The sequence below is a fragment of the Trifolium pratense genome, linkage group LG4, assembly GCF_020283565.1.
Source record: "Trifolium pratense cultivar HEN17-A07 linkage group LG4, ARS_RC_1.1, whole genome shotgun sequence".
In the NCBI taxonomy this organism is placed as follows: Eukaryota; Viridiplantae; Streptophyta; class Magnoliopsida; order Fabales; family Fabaceae; genus Trifolium; species Trifolium pratense.
Genome location: NC_060062.1, coordinates 45,433,312 through 45,445,250, shown reverse-complemented (window position 1 = coordinate 45,445,250; position 11,939 = coordinate 45,433,312).

Genomic DNA, 11,939 nt, shown 5'->3' with positions numbered 1-11,939 from the left:
TCTTTAAGGTTCAAAGATTTAGCCAAATGGAGCGCCGTTTCGATCAAAAGATTAACATACCAAAGAAAAACCAGAAGATTATACAATTTATCAACTGTTCCGGATGGGATACAAATTAACAAACCAGATGAAGCACCCATAGTCTCAATCAAAAGATTATACAATTTAACAAACCAGAACAAATTATCAACTTCCGGATGGGATTAAATTCTTACAAATTATCAATTGTTTTGGATATAATTTCTGGAAAATTTAACATACCAGAATAGTGTTTCAAAGTGTTCCGGTCGTTTTTTTACAAATGGGGATATTGGTTAAAAGTTGTCCGGTAAATTTAAAAATCTTTCTTACCGGAATACATTAGTGTAAAAAATCATATATTAAACAAAGGGTAAAATCGGAATATCAGATTATTTGTAGGGGTGGAAGGTTAATTAAATGTATGGGTAGAAAAAAAAATTCTATTACATTTCATTTCATATATGAGTTTGCTATTGAGAAAACAATTTAGATGCTTTCTCTCCCGACCTCGTGATTCTTTTATACTCTCAATATTCCAATTTTGTCCTTGCAAAAAAATTCGGTTGGTAGAAAACAAATTTTTTTCTAGTGCAAATTCAAAGTAAATTTCAGTTTTTAGAAACCAAAATTTGTTTTCAAGGCAAAAAAAAAAACTTCGGTTTTCACAAACCGAAGTTTTTTCAAGGGTAAAATTAGAAATTCAGGGGGTATAAAAGAAACACAGAGGTCGGGAGAGAAAACATCAACAATTTATAAACCAAAACACTTATTAAAAGTGTTATGGACTTCTGGTAATATTGTCGAAACCAAAACACTTGGACCTCGTTTGGATTAAAAAAAAATTCAAACCGGGTATCCTCTGCGCGCAACTGTAGAGACTAATCCCTCGAGTCTTGTGGGACCCAAATAGTGGCAAATTCTCCCTAAGAGTTTTAACACTTTTGCATGTCCAAGCCAGAGATCGAACCCAGAACCTCGCATCATCTCATCTAAATGTTCTAGGGTTGATTAACTTATTTTTGAATTTATAAAAAAAAAAACTTATATTTTGTAACCTGACGTTAATTAATTATAGTACTATAAGTTAATTATAAAAGTGAGAGGTAAATTTTTTTCTAATATTTTTGACATAAAGTCAAGATTTGGGCCACACGTTACTTAGGCTGACCCTGCATATACGAAATCACCAATGGTCTTATAACAGCGCAAGTTGTGAAGCTGTAGTGCCCACCGTGTGGAGTGGAATTACGTTGAGTTTAGGGCAAAGCGCAATAACTTCTAATTATTTTGCTGGACTCCATGTGCTGATGTGCGTGTGTACCAATCAAGTTTGACTCTGCCTTTATCATTTTCTTTCTTTTTATTTTTGCCTTTTTCACCTTTTAAAAAAATCAACTACTCCTAAAGTATTTGACATAAAGAAAATCAGATCAGATCAGATCAATTTAAAGGTTTGCTTTGAAAACTAGGGCAATTTTTTACTCTAGGTTAGGTACTATCTGTGGTTACGATCATGATTTGGGAACTAGTATAAAGAATCATGCTCTTGCTAATAAATGTGGAGTATTATTTGCTTGTTTTCAAATAAAACTTATCATAAAGTTTGATAATCAACTAACTAAGAAAGTTTGTTTGCTTTGTCCCTCTATGCTTAGATGCTCTTCGCCCTATAAAAAAAAATTAATCAAGAAAGTTTTGCATATTTAAAATTGTTCCAAAATCAAAATTGATACTAAGTTTGCTATAAATATAGTTAATCATTTGTTTACGGTCAAGTTCAATTGGCACCAGAACTAAACTAATACTACCAAATCAGATGAGTGTTCGTTTTAAGTCTCGAGCTTTCGCATCACTAGGTTGTTGTGATCCTAGGTACCATGTCTTTGCCACTACAAATTTGTCATGTTCATTTCTCAAGCACATCCGAATATTATATTGTCATTTGCTCTGTAATAATTGTTGTTTTGACATCACACTTCATTTCGCTCGCTCCCAACCTCATCCACCGAACCCTATTGATGCTATTTTGGTATGCCACTGTGTCAAGTAATGCAACACCGCATTCCTTGTTTTTCTAAACCTACGACTACAGTCATTTTAGAAGAGTGTCTCACACTGTACACATACAAGTATATTATAGCGTAATTTAAGAACTTATCATTTTTACGTTTTCAAATTGATATATTCCCATTGATTTTATTTTTTTTTACAAAAATTCATATATTCCAAATTTAAGACTCCTATAAAATCACCTTTTGGTGTGTATATTGTGATAAAATGAATTTAATTGTTCAAACATAGTTTCCCCACATTATCCAATACTACTCCATTAATTTCTACATGAAATGCACAACATGTACTCCTACCAATTATTACTAGTAGCAATTCTCTGCAATCATCAATGAAGTCAAAGGAGAGTAATGAAATGGGGCAATTATGAAATGTCAATAGCGTGGGCTACCACACGGGCAATACAATGTGGAATTTGTACTTTTCACTATGCCTTTATTGCAGATACCTAAAGTCCTCAACTCTCATTCACGACATAAATATGAACCTGGCTATCAATTGATTATTCTACCTTAAGAAAAAACATCGATTAATTATTCATTTTGTGTTGTCATCACTATTCTTATTTATTATCCAAAAATATTACTCTTATATACAGTATATCTACCCGTTCCTTTTTAAGTGTCGTTTTTTAACGACTCCACGCATGTTAATATACAATTTTGATGTTGAACTAACGGGTCCTATATAGGAACAAAGATAGTATATGTTATTATATCAACTATCAAGTGGCAGTTAAAAATTAAACATTAAATAAAAAAAAGTTGAAGTTGAACTAGCATCATATAAATCACCTCTAGCCTCTGACCACAAGAAGATCCAAAAACCTTTCAAAGGGAGGCAATAATCAACCATCAAAAGGACAAACAAGAGACCTCCAATCAACCAGACCTTACGAAGATCCAGTTACACGCCCCACCAAACTTTATCAAAAATTCTAATACTATAATACTATATGTTAGTGTATCATGTGCCGGTTAAAAATTAAACATTGAATAAAAAAGTTGATGTTGAACATAATATCATACAAATAAGATGTTTCGTATATTTAATATCTTGAAAATATAATGTTGCAATTATCTGGTCAAAATTTTCTTTCTGCTTATAATGCTAAATAAAAATCTAATAGGAAAAGTCATAAAAATTAAACATATCATACAAATAAAAATGCCTCGTTGCCTCGTATATTTAATATCTTAAAGTTATAGGTGAAGATATCATGTCGTAATATCTGGTCAAAATGTTCTTTCTGCTTATAATGCTAATTAAAAATCCAATAAGAAAAGTCATAGAAATTATAACCTATCATATAAATAAAGATGCCTCGTATATCTAATATCTGTTCAATTTTTTTTTCTGCCAAGTAAAATATCCAATAGGGAAAATCATAGAAATTACATAAGACCTCAAATGCCAATTCACACAAGAGACATATATTGCATATTTTTCAAGTGATTCAACCTCTTAAAAGCAACATTAGACAAAAGAAAATAGTAAAAGCAGCACATTGGTAAAATAGTAGAGAAAAGAATTTGTGATTTAATATTATACGTATGGACAATGTAATAGGTCCAATCCCTCATCTCATCCACTTCTTTTGTTAGATTTTCTTTCAAAGTTTTTTGTCACATTGGTACCAAATCAACTTTCTGTCTTTCAGCTCTCAAATTCTTACCTTCATTTTCAAACCAAACATATATATTCAACTTTCAAGTCATATCTAGGACTATATAAAGGAGATTTATTTTCGTATACTATATACTTAGTATTAAAAAATTTACTATAGAACAAATGATTTGTCACATGCATTTGGCTTGTTGTGTACTGAGGTTCTTCCAAATTTCAGTTGATCATAGTGTAATAATGCATCCGAGTGTTTTTTTTTCTCCCTTAGGATTCTTCGGAAAACATTAGTGTCTTATCTTTGGCCATTGGCTGTTACTTGGATTCCAGCTGTTTTACATACTACATAATTAATCCTGATTATGGTTCAAACTTTTATGAAACTTAGTGCATGGTGGTGAGAAACTGAGAATCAATTTTAAATAAATTGGTTTTGGTACAAAATAATTGAAAGTAAAATTATTTATTTATATGTGGATGCATTCACATATAAAAGTTTATATACAATAAATTTAAGACTAAAATTTATGTTTAAAGACAAAAACTTATATACCCTTTTCTTATTTTCTATTTTCAGTTTTTAAAATATGTAATTTTTTTTTTAAGTTATTAATAATAAGAAGATATGATACTCTTAAGTCACTATGATGAAACAAAAATGTGAAATGCTAGCTAAGGATGATAAAATTTTGGATATAATTAACAAAAATAGTTTTTTGTCTTGCCACATATATGCTGACGTGACATGTGAATTGATGACGGATCGTCACACTCTCTAATCCATGCCTATTTTAGCAACATTAAATGCATTTTAGTAGGTTTTAAGCAATAAATGTAAGAGAAATCTAATCATAAGCTTGATTACTTGTTTTGCAAGAAAACAGGAAAAATTGCAGGAAATTGCTGATTTTCACTACGCTGGGGGCGTAGCCCATCACGCGCCGCGTGATGGAGATCACAGGGAGCCAAGTTTTCACTTTGATCACGCGCGGCGTGATACCTGACCACGCGCGGCGTGAAGCTTTGTTCAGGAATTGGATTGCTCTCTGACTTGATCACGCGCGGCGTAGCACTTGACCACGCGCGGCGTGAAGAGAAGAGGAACAACTACGCCGGGGGCATGGAGCTATCACGCGCGGCGTGAAAATGGCAGAGTTGAAGATCAGAGACCTCAGATTTGATCACACGCCGCGTGATACCGTTACACGCGCGGCGTCGTTGAAGAAAGTGCAACCACGCGCGGCGTGATAGATCTGGCGCGCGGCGTGGTTGCGTTCATTATATAAGGATTCTGCATTTTTCTGTTAAAGCGTTGGAAAATTCTGCAATATTCATCTATTCTCTGATTTTGGAAGCATCAAGATCCAGATCAAGGACTCCATAGGATAGCTTGAGAAGCTTTGTTCAGGAATTGTATTGCTCTCTGACTTGATCACGCGCGGCGTAGCACTTGACCACGCGCGGCGAGAAGAGAAGAGGAACAACTACGCCGGGGGCGTGGAGCTATCACGCGCCGCGCGTGATCAAAGTGAAAACTTGGCTCCCTGTGATCTCCATCACGCGGCGCGTGATGGGCTACGCCCCCAGCGTAGTGAAAATCAGCAATTTCCTGCAATTTTTCCTGTTTTCTTGCAAAACAAGTAATCAAGCTTATGATTAGATTTCTCTTACATTTATTGCTTAAAACCTACTAAAATGCATTTAATGTTGCTAAAATAGGCATGGATTAGAGAGTGTGACGATCCGTCATCATGAATTATAGATATGTTGACGTGACAAGTGAGTCACTTACTACGCGTGCGTTGACAATACTATTATTGACATTCAAACTCTAATTTGACTCGTTGCGGAACACTACTATTCTCTTATGCTAGAACTAATCAATTATAGATAGAGCCCATCCCATTTCATCTTTATCTCTCACAAAATTGAATAAGAAATCATCATACAAAGACCGACATATATTTTTTCATTCATAATGACCGGTAGTAGTATCTTTTTATCTCTTTAAATTTAAAGTTAACTTTCTCTCCATGCTTGCATGCACTGATTAATTTTATAGTACCATGATGGATGGTCCCATAAGAAAGGCACCCCAAAATCTACATTTCTAATTTTTCAAAAGTGGTTTGATTAGATTTAGTAAAACACTAGTAGTAAAATTGTATAAGGCGATGGAGTCAATTTCTCTAGATTCCATTAATCTTCAAAACTAACCATAGTTAAGGAACCTTATGATTCGTACGCCATGAAGTCTTCTTTTTTAACCAGTGGCCCAATTGTTCCACTCTTATTGAAGGCCAAAATAACATCACATCCTGTCATCACAATTCACAATCATAGCAAGCAAAATCAATATGTCTCCATGCAATGTCGTTTCGGTTCCAAGATGTTTATCCGCGAGATTTGGCAGATTTGGATCATCTACAATTTTTTCTCAGGTTAATAGACTTATAGTAATTTTATAGTTTATCAATCATTGGATTAAAACAAGAGAGATAATATTGGAGAAAAAATTGGAGGGGATTCAAATTCGTGAGGTGAGTACTCTCGTAGTTTTTTGAATTTGGATTGCATGTAATCAAGACAAATTAATCTGACAGTTTGATTAAGATCAGCCAATCTAAATTTAAAGCAGTCATGCTATCCGATCAAATTCTTTTAATCTAAAATCCGATCATGATCATGAATGTCCATATCTATCCTAACTGCATGCAATTCGAATCCTAGCTTTTTATATATACGAGTAAATAGATTTTATTTTATTACTTCATCCGACTCTATATATAAGAAACATTTTACTTTATAGATTCATTGTAAAATTTATGTATTTAGACTATATTATTGTCTAAATATATATAACTTGTTTTCGTTACTCCCTCCGATTTTTATTTCATATATATATATATATATATATATATATATATATATATATATATATATACTTGTTTTTATTAGTTAAATAAATACTTTAAATTATCAAGAAGTAATGTTAAAAAAAAAAAAAAACTTTTACTTTTTGCAAATTCAGAAATAAACCCTCAAATTCTAAAATCAACCCAACCAAAGAAAGTGTAAAAATAATGTCATGGTTTTCCCTTTAGGAAATGGCAGGGGACAAACTGGTCCCAAAATTTTGAATTCCACATGCATCTCTTTTTCTTCTCAGTTATGACGCACCAACCATAGATGAAAATGGCACCATAATTATACTCTCTAACTTTAACCATATTTGGCCTTTGCTTATTGTAGTTTTGGTTGCTAGATAGCTACACCATTTAAGGATATAGGTTTGGACAGTTACCTAAATGATGAAGATGAATATTATTTTACCAACTGTTTCACTTAACTCATAACAAACCAATTTTGATTATGTAACGTGTGTAGTGTACCTTCCAATCCAGTCTTTTACTATAAACTTACTACGGTGAAAAAAATGTGTGTCAATTGTCAGAATTTCTGTTTGGATTATCCCTTGAAGTCACTATGCTATGAATATGCAGAGCATGGTCCACATCTTACAACCAGAGTTATGGGTGGGTTACTGTTGAAATGTGAAGCTGAAAATCCATGTTGAGGTTTCTATTTTAAAGAAATAAATTATTGTACTTTTTTTTTACGTTTTAAATCCTACTTATTCAATTCACACATATAACCGCATAAATTTTAGAAACCAAGAACTTTATTTTTTTAAGCAACAAAAAAGATATTTATTGATTAAAAAATAGAAAGAAAATGATATAAAGAAAATCTACGGGGAGATGTTAAATAAATTTTAAGACAACCTCTGGAGATGGTTTTATGTGCTTCTTCTGTTTATATTTTTGTTATTTAGATGTAATCATAATAAATTCATCCTCGGAGACATTATCTTCAATAGAGATAGTGTCATTATCTAAGTTGATCTAATCCAGACCAATTACCAATTACCATACAAAAACTTGGTGAGAATTCTCATTTCACAAGTAACATTGAGATTTTGATTAATTAACCATAGTATTAGAATTTGAGAGGCTTATACTCAACCACAAAAGCTAGCTTAAAAGTTGAGGTTTGCACTACACTTATAAAGACTATCTTTACCATATATGTAGTCAATATGAGACTTTTAACACATAGGAAAGCTCAAAATTAGGGTGATTAGTGATCCTTTTAGACATACGATTTTTAGCTTGAAAGAGAAACTTTTAAAGGTGGAAATGTGTCTGCAAATACTCTGACGATTAAGTTGTAGAAGTCATGGTTTGAGGTTTTAGGGAGAAGTGCATACCTAAGCTTAAACCATAAGTTGGACATTATTGAGAGACTTAGAGTTTTAGATTGTAGAACCTTTTTTTGGACAACTATATGGAGACGGCCTAAGTTCCTTCATTTAACAATCATGATTAGGCATCTGATTCTGATTTGACTTAGTTCGAAACAATTAGCATCAAAGGATACTAAACTAACAAGAACGAATGTGACACTTATATAACCTACATTAGATATAGCTTGTTGATACTCTATGTTTATGACTATCGAGTAGAACCTCAAAATTTACATAAACCGATAATTTTTGCTTTAAAGGGAAGACCCTTTCATCGGCAATATTTGTGAAAGAAGAGTCAAAGACGTCATAACGTGGTTTGACTGTGACTCTATCTTCTTAAGTATCGAGCATTTTGCCTAAGATCTTAGATGCAATATTATATGATTCGATGATTAGTAGAATAATAATTTATTTTGGTCTTAATCTTTCAATTCAGCGAAGAAAAAAAAGGTTGTGATACTTTGGAGTTTGACTGAAAATAAGTTAAATTTCTCTGGCTCATTATAAAAAAAAAATTTCTCTTAAGAAACTGTCTAAGAAAAGTTTAAATTAATAAAATGTTATTAGATATTTAAAATATATTTTGTCACATTCATATTCATTTTTTTAACAATATGGCATAAATCGAGCCGTTTACTCTTAATTATCTCACAAGCTTAGATTCTTTTAGTTGGCTTTGGGACAAATCACGATTTAAGGTTCTTTGTTCTTCTCTTAAGAAAAGAATGTTATCAGCATAAGGTATATAAATCCAGCTACTAAACTCGAATCACACTTATGGAATATATATCCTATCATTCGGTGAAATTAGGTATACACCTTTCTTTGTTTCTATTAGAATTTAGGAATTAGTTAATTAGATTATTAGTTTGCTAATAGAAGAAGAATGACTATAGAGATTGAACAATGAAAAGAAGAATTTATTATAAGAGAAAATAAAACGTAAGATTATAGTTTGTATTCAGGGCTGAACCAAGTTAGAGTTTTATGCCTCAAATTTTCAAGTTAAAACATTGAAAGTTGAAAGTTGATATTATATAAATCATTCACGTAAATTTTTAAGAAAATTCAAAATTAATTGATATGTTATTGAGACTCGTCAAAACTAACGAGTATGCATTTTTATTGAATGCTGTTAATCTTGACGATTCTCAATAACATCAAATAACTTTTTATTTCTTTAAAAATTTACATAAATGATCTCTCTCTCTCTCTCTCTCTCTATATATATATATATATATATATATATATATATAAAATATAATATAAATTTTCAATTCAATGGTGAATTTTGTAAAATTTATATATATAATAGGATGAAATTTCTATAATGTTTATATACACCTTGGTATGGACATTGCAATTATATATAGTGAAATTTCTGGACATTAGGGTATTTGACAAAAAAATAATATATAAACTTGTGTATTTTACTTTTTTTAAAAATATAAAAATATTATTTCTAATACAAAATTTACTTATTTTGATTTTCTTAATTAGTGTCCTAAGAGTATAGTACTAGTTAGCATCAGCCTATATAATATCTCAAAATATTTATGGTAGTTCAATGGTAAAGTGTGCCTTTGTAGTAAAAAAGGGACATGAGATCAAACATGTCTTACAACATTTTAGCATTTTATAAGCATTTCAATTGTATTCTTTTGATGTAAGCATAAAAGATTAGATTCAAACCGCAGTCATGATAACAAAAACACCTCAATCTTACCAATTCAAATTCTTTAAAATATATTTTTTGGAAATAAAATCTTTAAATATTTATTGAACTTATAAAATACTGCACTACATTATTACTAACAATTTGGTCCCTCCAATAGATTTCCACTCAAGCTCCGCCATTACCATAAGACAATGACAAGACAATGACATTTGGTAAGTCCAATAAGCTAGCTTATAGCTTATTGAACTAGCTTATAAGCTTGTTTGAAAAAAATGTGAAGTGTTTGGTAACGAGCTTCTCTAACTAGCTTATAGCGTTTTTTGAGATGCTATTTCAAGTAGCGTATGAGCTTATAGCTTATAGCTTTTTCATTTTATTCCATATTTACCCTCATTAATTTTATTTATTTACTTTTTTAAAAATTATAATAACTACCCACTAACACTTACCAAAAAAAAAAACTACCCACTAACCATGTATTTTTATGTCATTTTGTACTTACAACAGCTAAATTTGCCAAACACTTTAATTTTATTTTACTAGCTTTTCAGCTATAAGCTACCAGCCATCAGCTATCAGCTATAAGCTAGCTTTTCAACTATAAGCTAGTTTATCAGCTATCAGCTAGCTTATAGCTTATTTTTACCAAACAGAGCCAATAAAATTGTATTGTGATCAAAATTAAGGTCATCAATACCAATGAAAAGGTTTCTATAGAAATTGGATTGCTTGAGAAAAAGAAGAAAAAAAAAACTTTTGGATTTAGGCATGGCAATGGGGCGGGGCGGGGACGGGTTTTGCCCTCCCCAAACTCATAAAGTTCGGGTTTCCCCAAACCCATCCTAAATTCGAGCGGGGATAAAAATGATAACTCATACTCAACGGGGATTGGGTATCCCCATCGGGTTTCGGGTATCCCCATCGGGTTTCGGGTATCCCCATTACGTCTCTTTCCACATGAATTTAAATTATATTTTAGTATTTTTTTATTAAAAAAAAGTTAAATGTCCAAAATTATTTTTTCTCAACAATATTTTTTTAAATAAAGAGAAAATGGTTTGTTTAATACTCAAATTAAAATAAAAAATAAATATATGAACCTAATTTAAGAGATTGTTTAAGCATTTCTAATTTAAAAGAGGTGAAATCTAATTTTTAGTATAAGCGGGACGGGTTCGGGGGCGGGTTCGGGTTCGGGGTGGATATCAATGTACCCATTACCCGCCCCAAACTCATCTTTTGAAATAGGGGAAAATCCAAACCCGAACCCAAAACCAGTCAACTCGGGTATTATCCGTCAAAGCGGGTATGATTTGGATGGACACCCACGGGTATGAGTTTTATTGTCATGCCTATTTGAATTATATTGATGTAGAGATCATAATAACTACAAGTGGACATTATTGTAAAACTCAAAAGAAACGTTTAAATAATAATAGTACATAGATAACCAAAACATAAAGTATTCTATCTATATTGTTCTGCTTGTGGTATTTTCTAACATACTAGTAACGTGGATCAGACGTACCTTTGCAATTGTTTATGTATATGACCATGAAAAGAATGAAAACATAACAAAATAGGTAAAAATTACTAATAAAATCACCCATTGAGACACGAATGAATCAATGAAAAAAGTAATACTAATTGAAAAGAATACATTTTGACTCTTATCAATAAAGTAAAAAGGTCTTGTAATAATTGAATCCATGGAAAAAGTTTAAAGAAATATGTTAAAAGAATAAATATACAAACTTTATGTATTGTACGTAGTGAGTTTAAAAGAATAATTTTTAAATTTTAAATTAAAAAGAATAAATATACAAACTTTATATTTTAGTAAAAAAAAAAAGAATAATTTTAAAATTTTAAAGAATAAATACACAAAATATTTGATACATTTTCTATTTTTATTTTTTTAACATGTGATCTTAAGTCCTCTTGTAAGTCCAAAAAAAATTAAAATAGGATTTACTACAATCAATTATTCACCGCATTTATGTAACATTTCTAGAATTGAGATCGGACAACTACAATTGAGCATGTCTAGAAAATAAGCTAATCCAAATGGATCCTCGTTAGCATGTCTAGAAAAGTTTTACACCACCGCTATATACAAATTAAATTCATATTATTTTGCAAGAAAAAAAAAAGCTAATAATCCTAAAAATACAAAACTCACACTTTAGTTTTAAGTAAAACACAGTACCCTACATCTAGTTAATGCTTTGTTTGTAT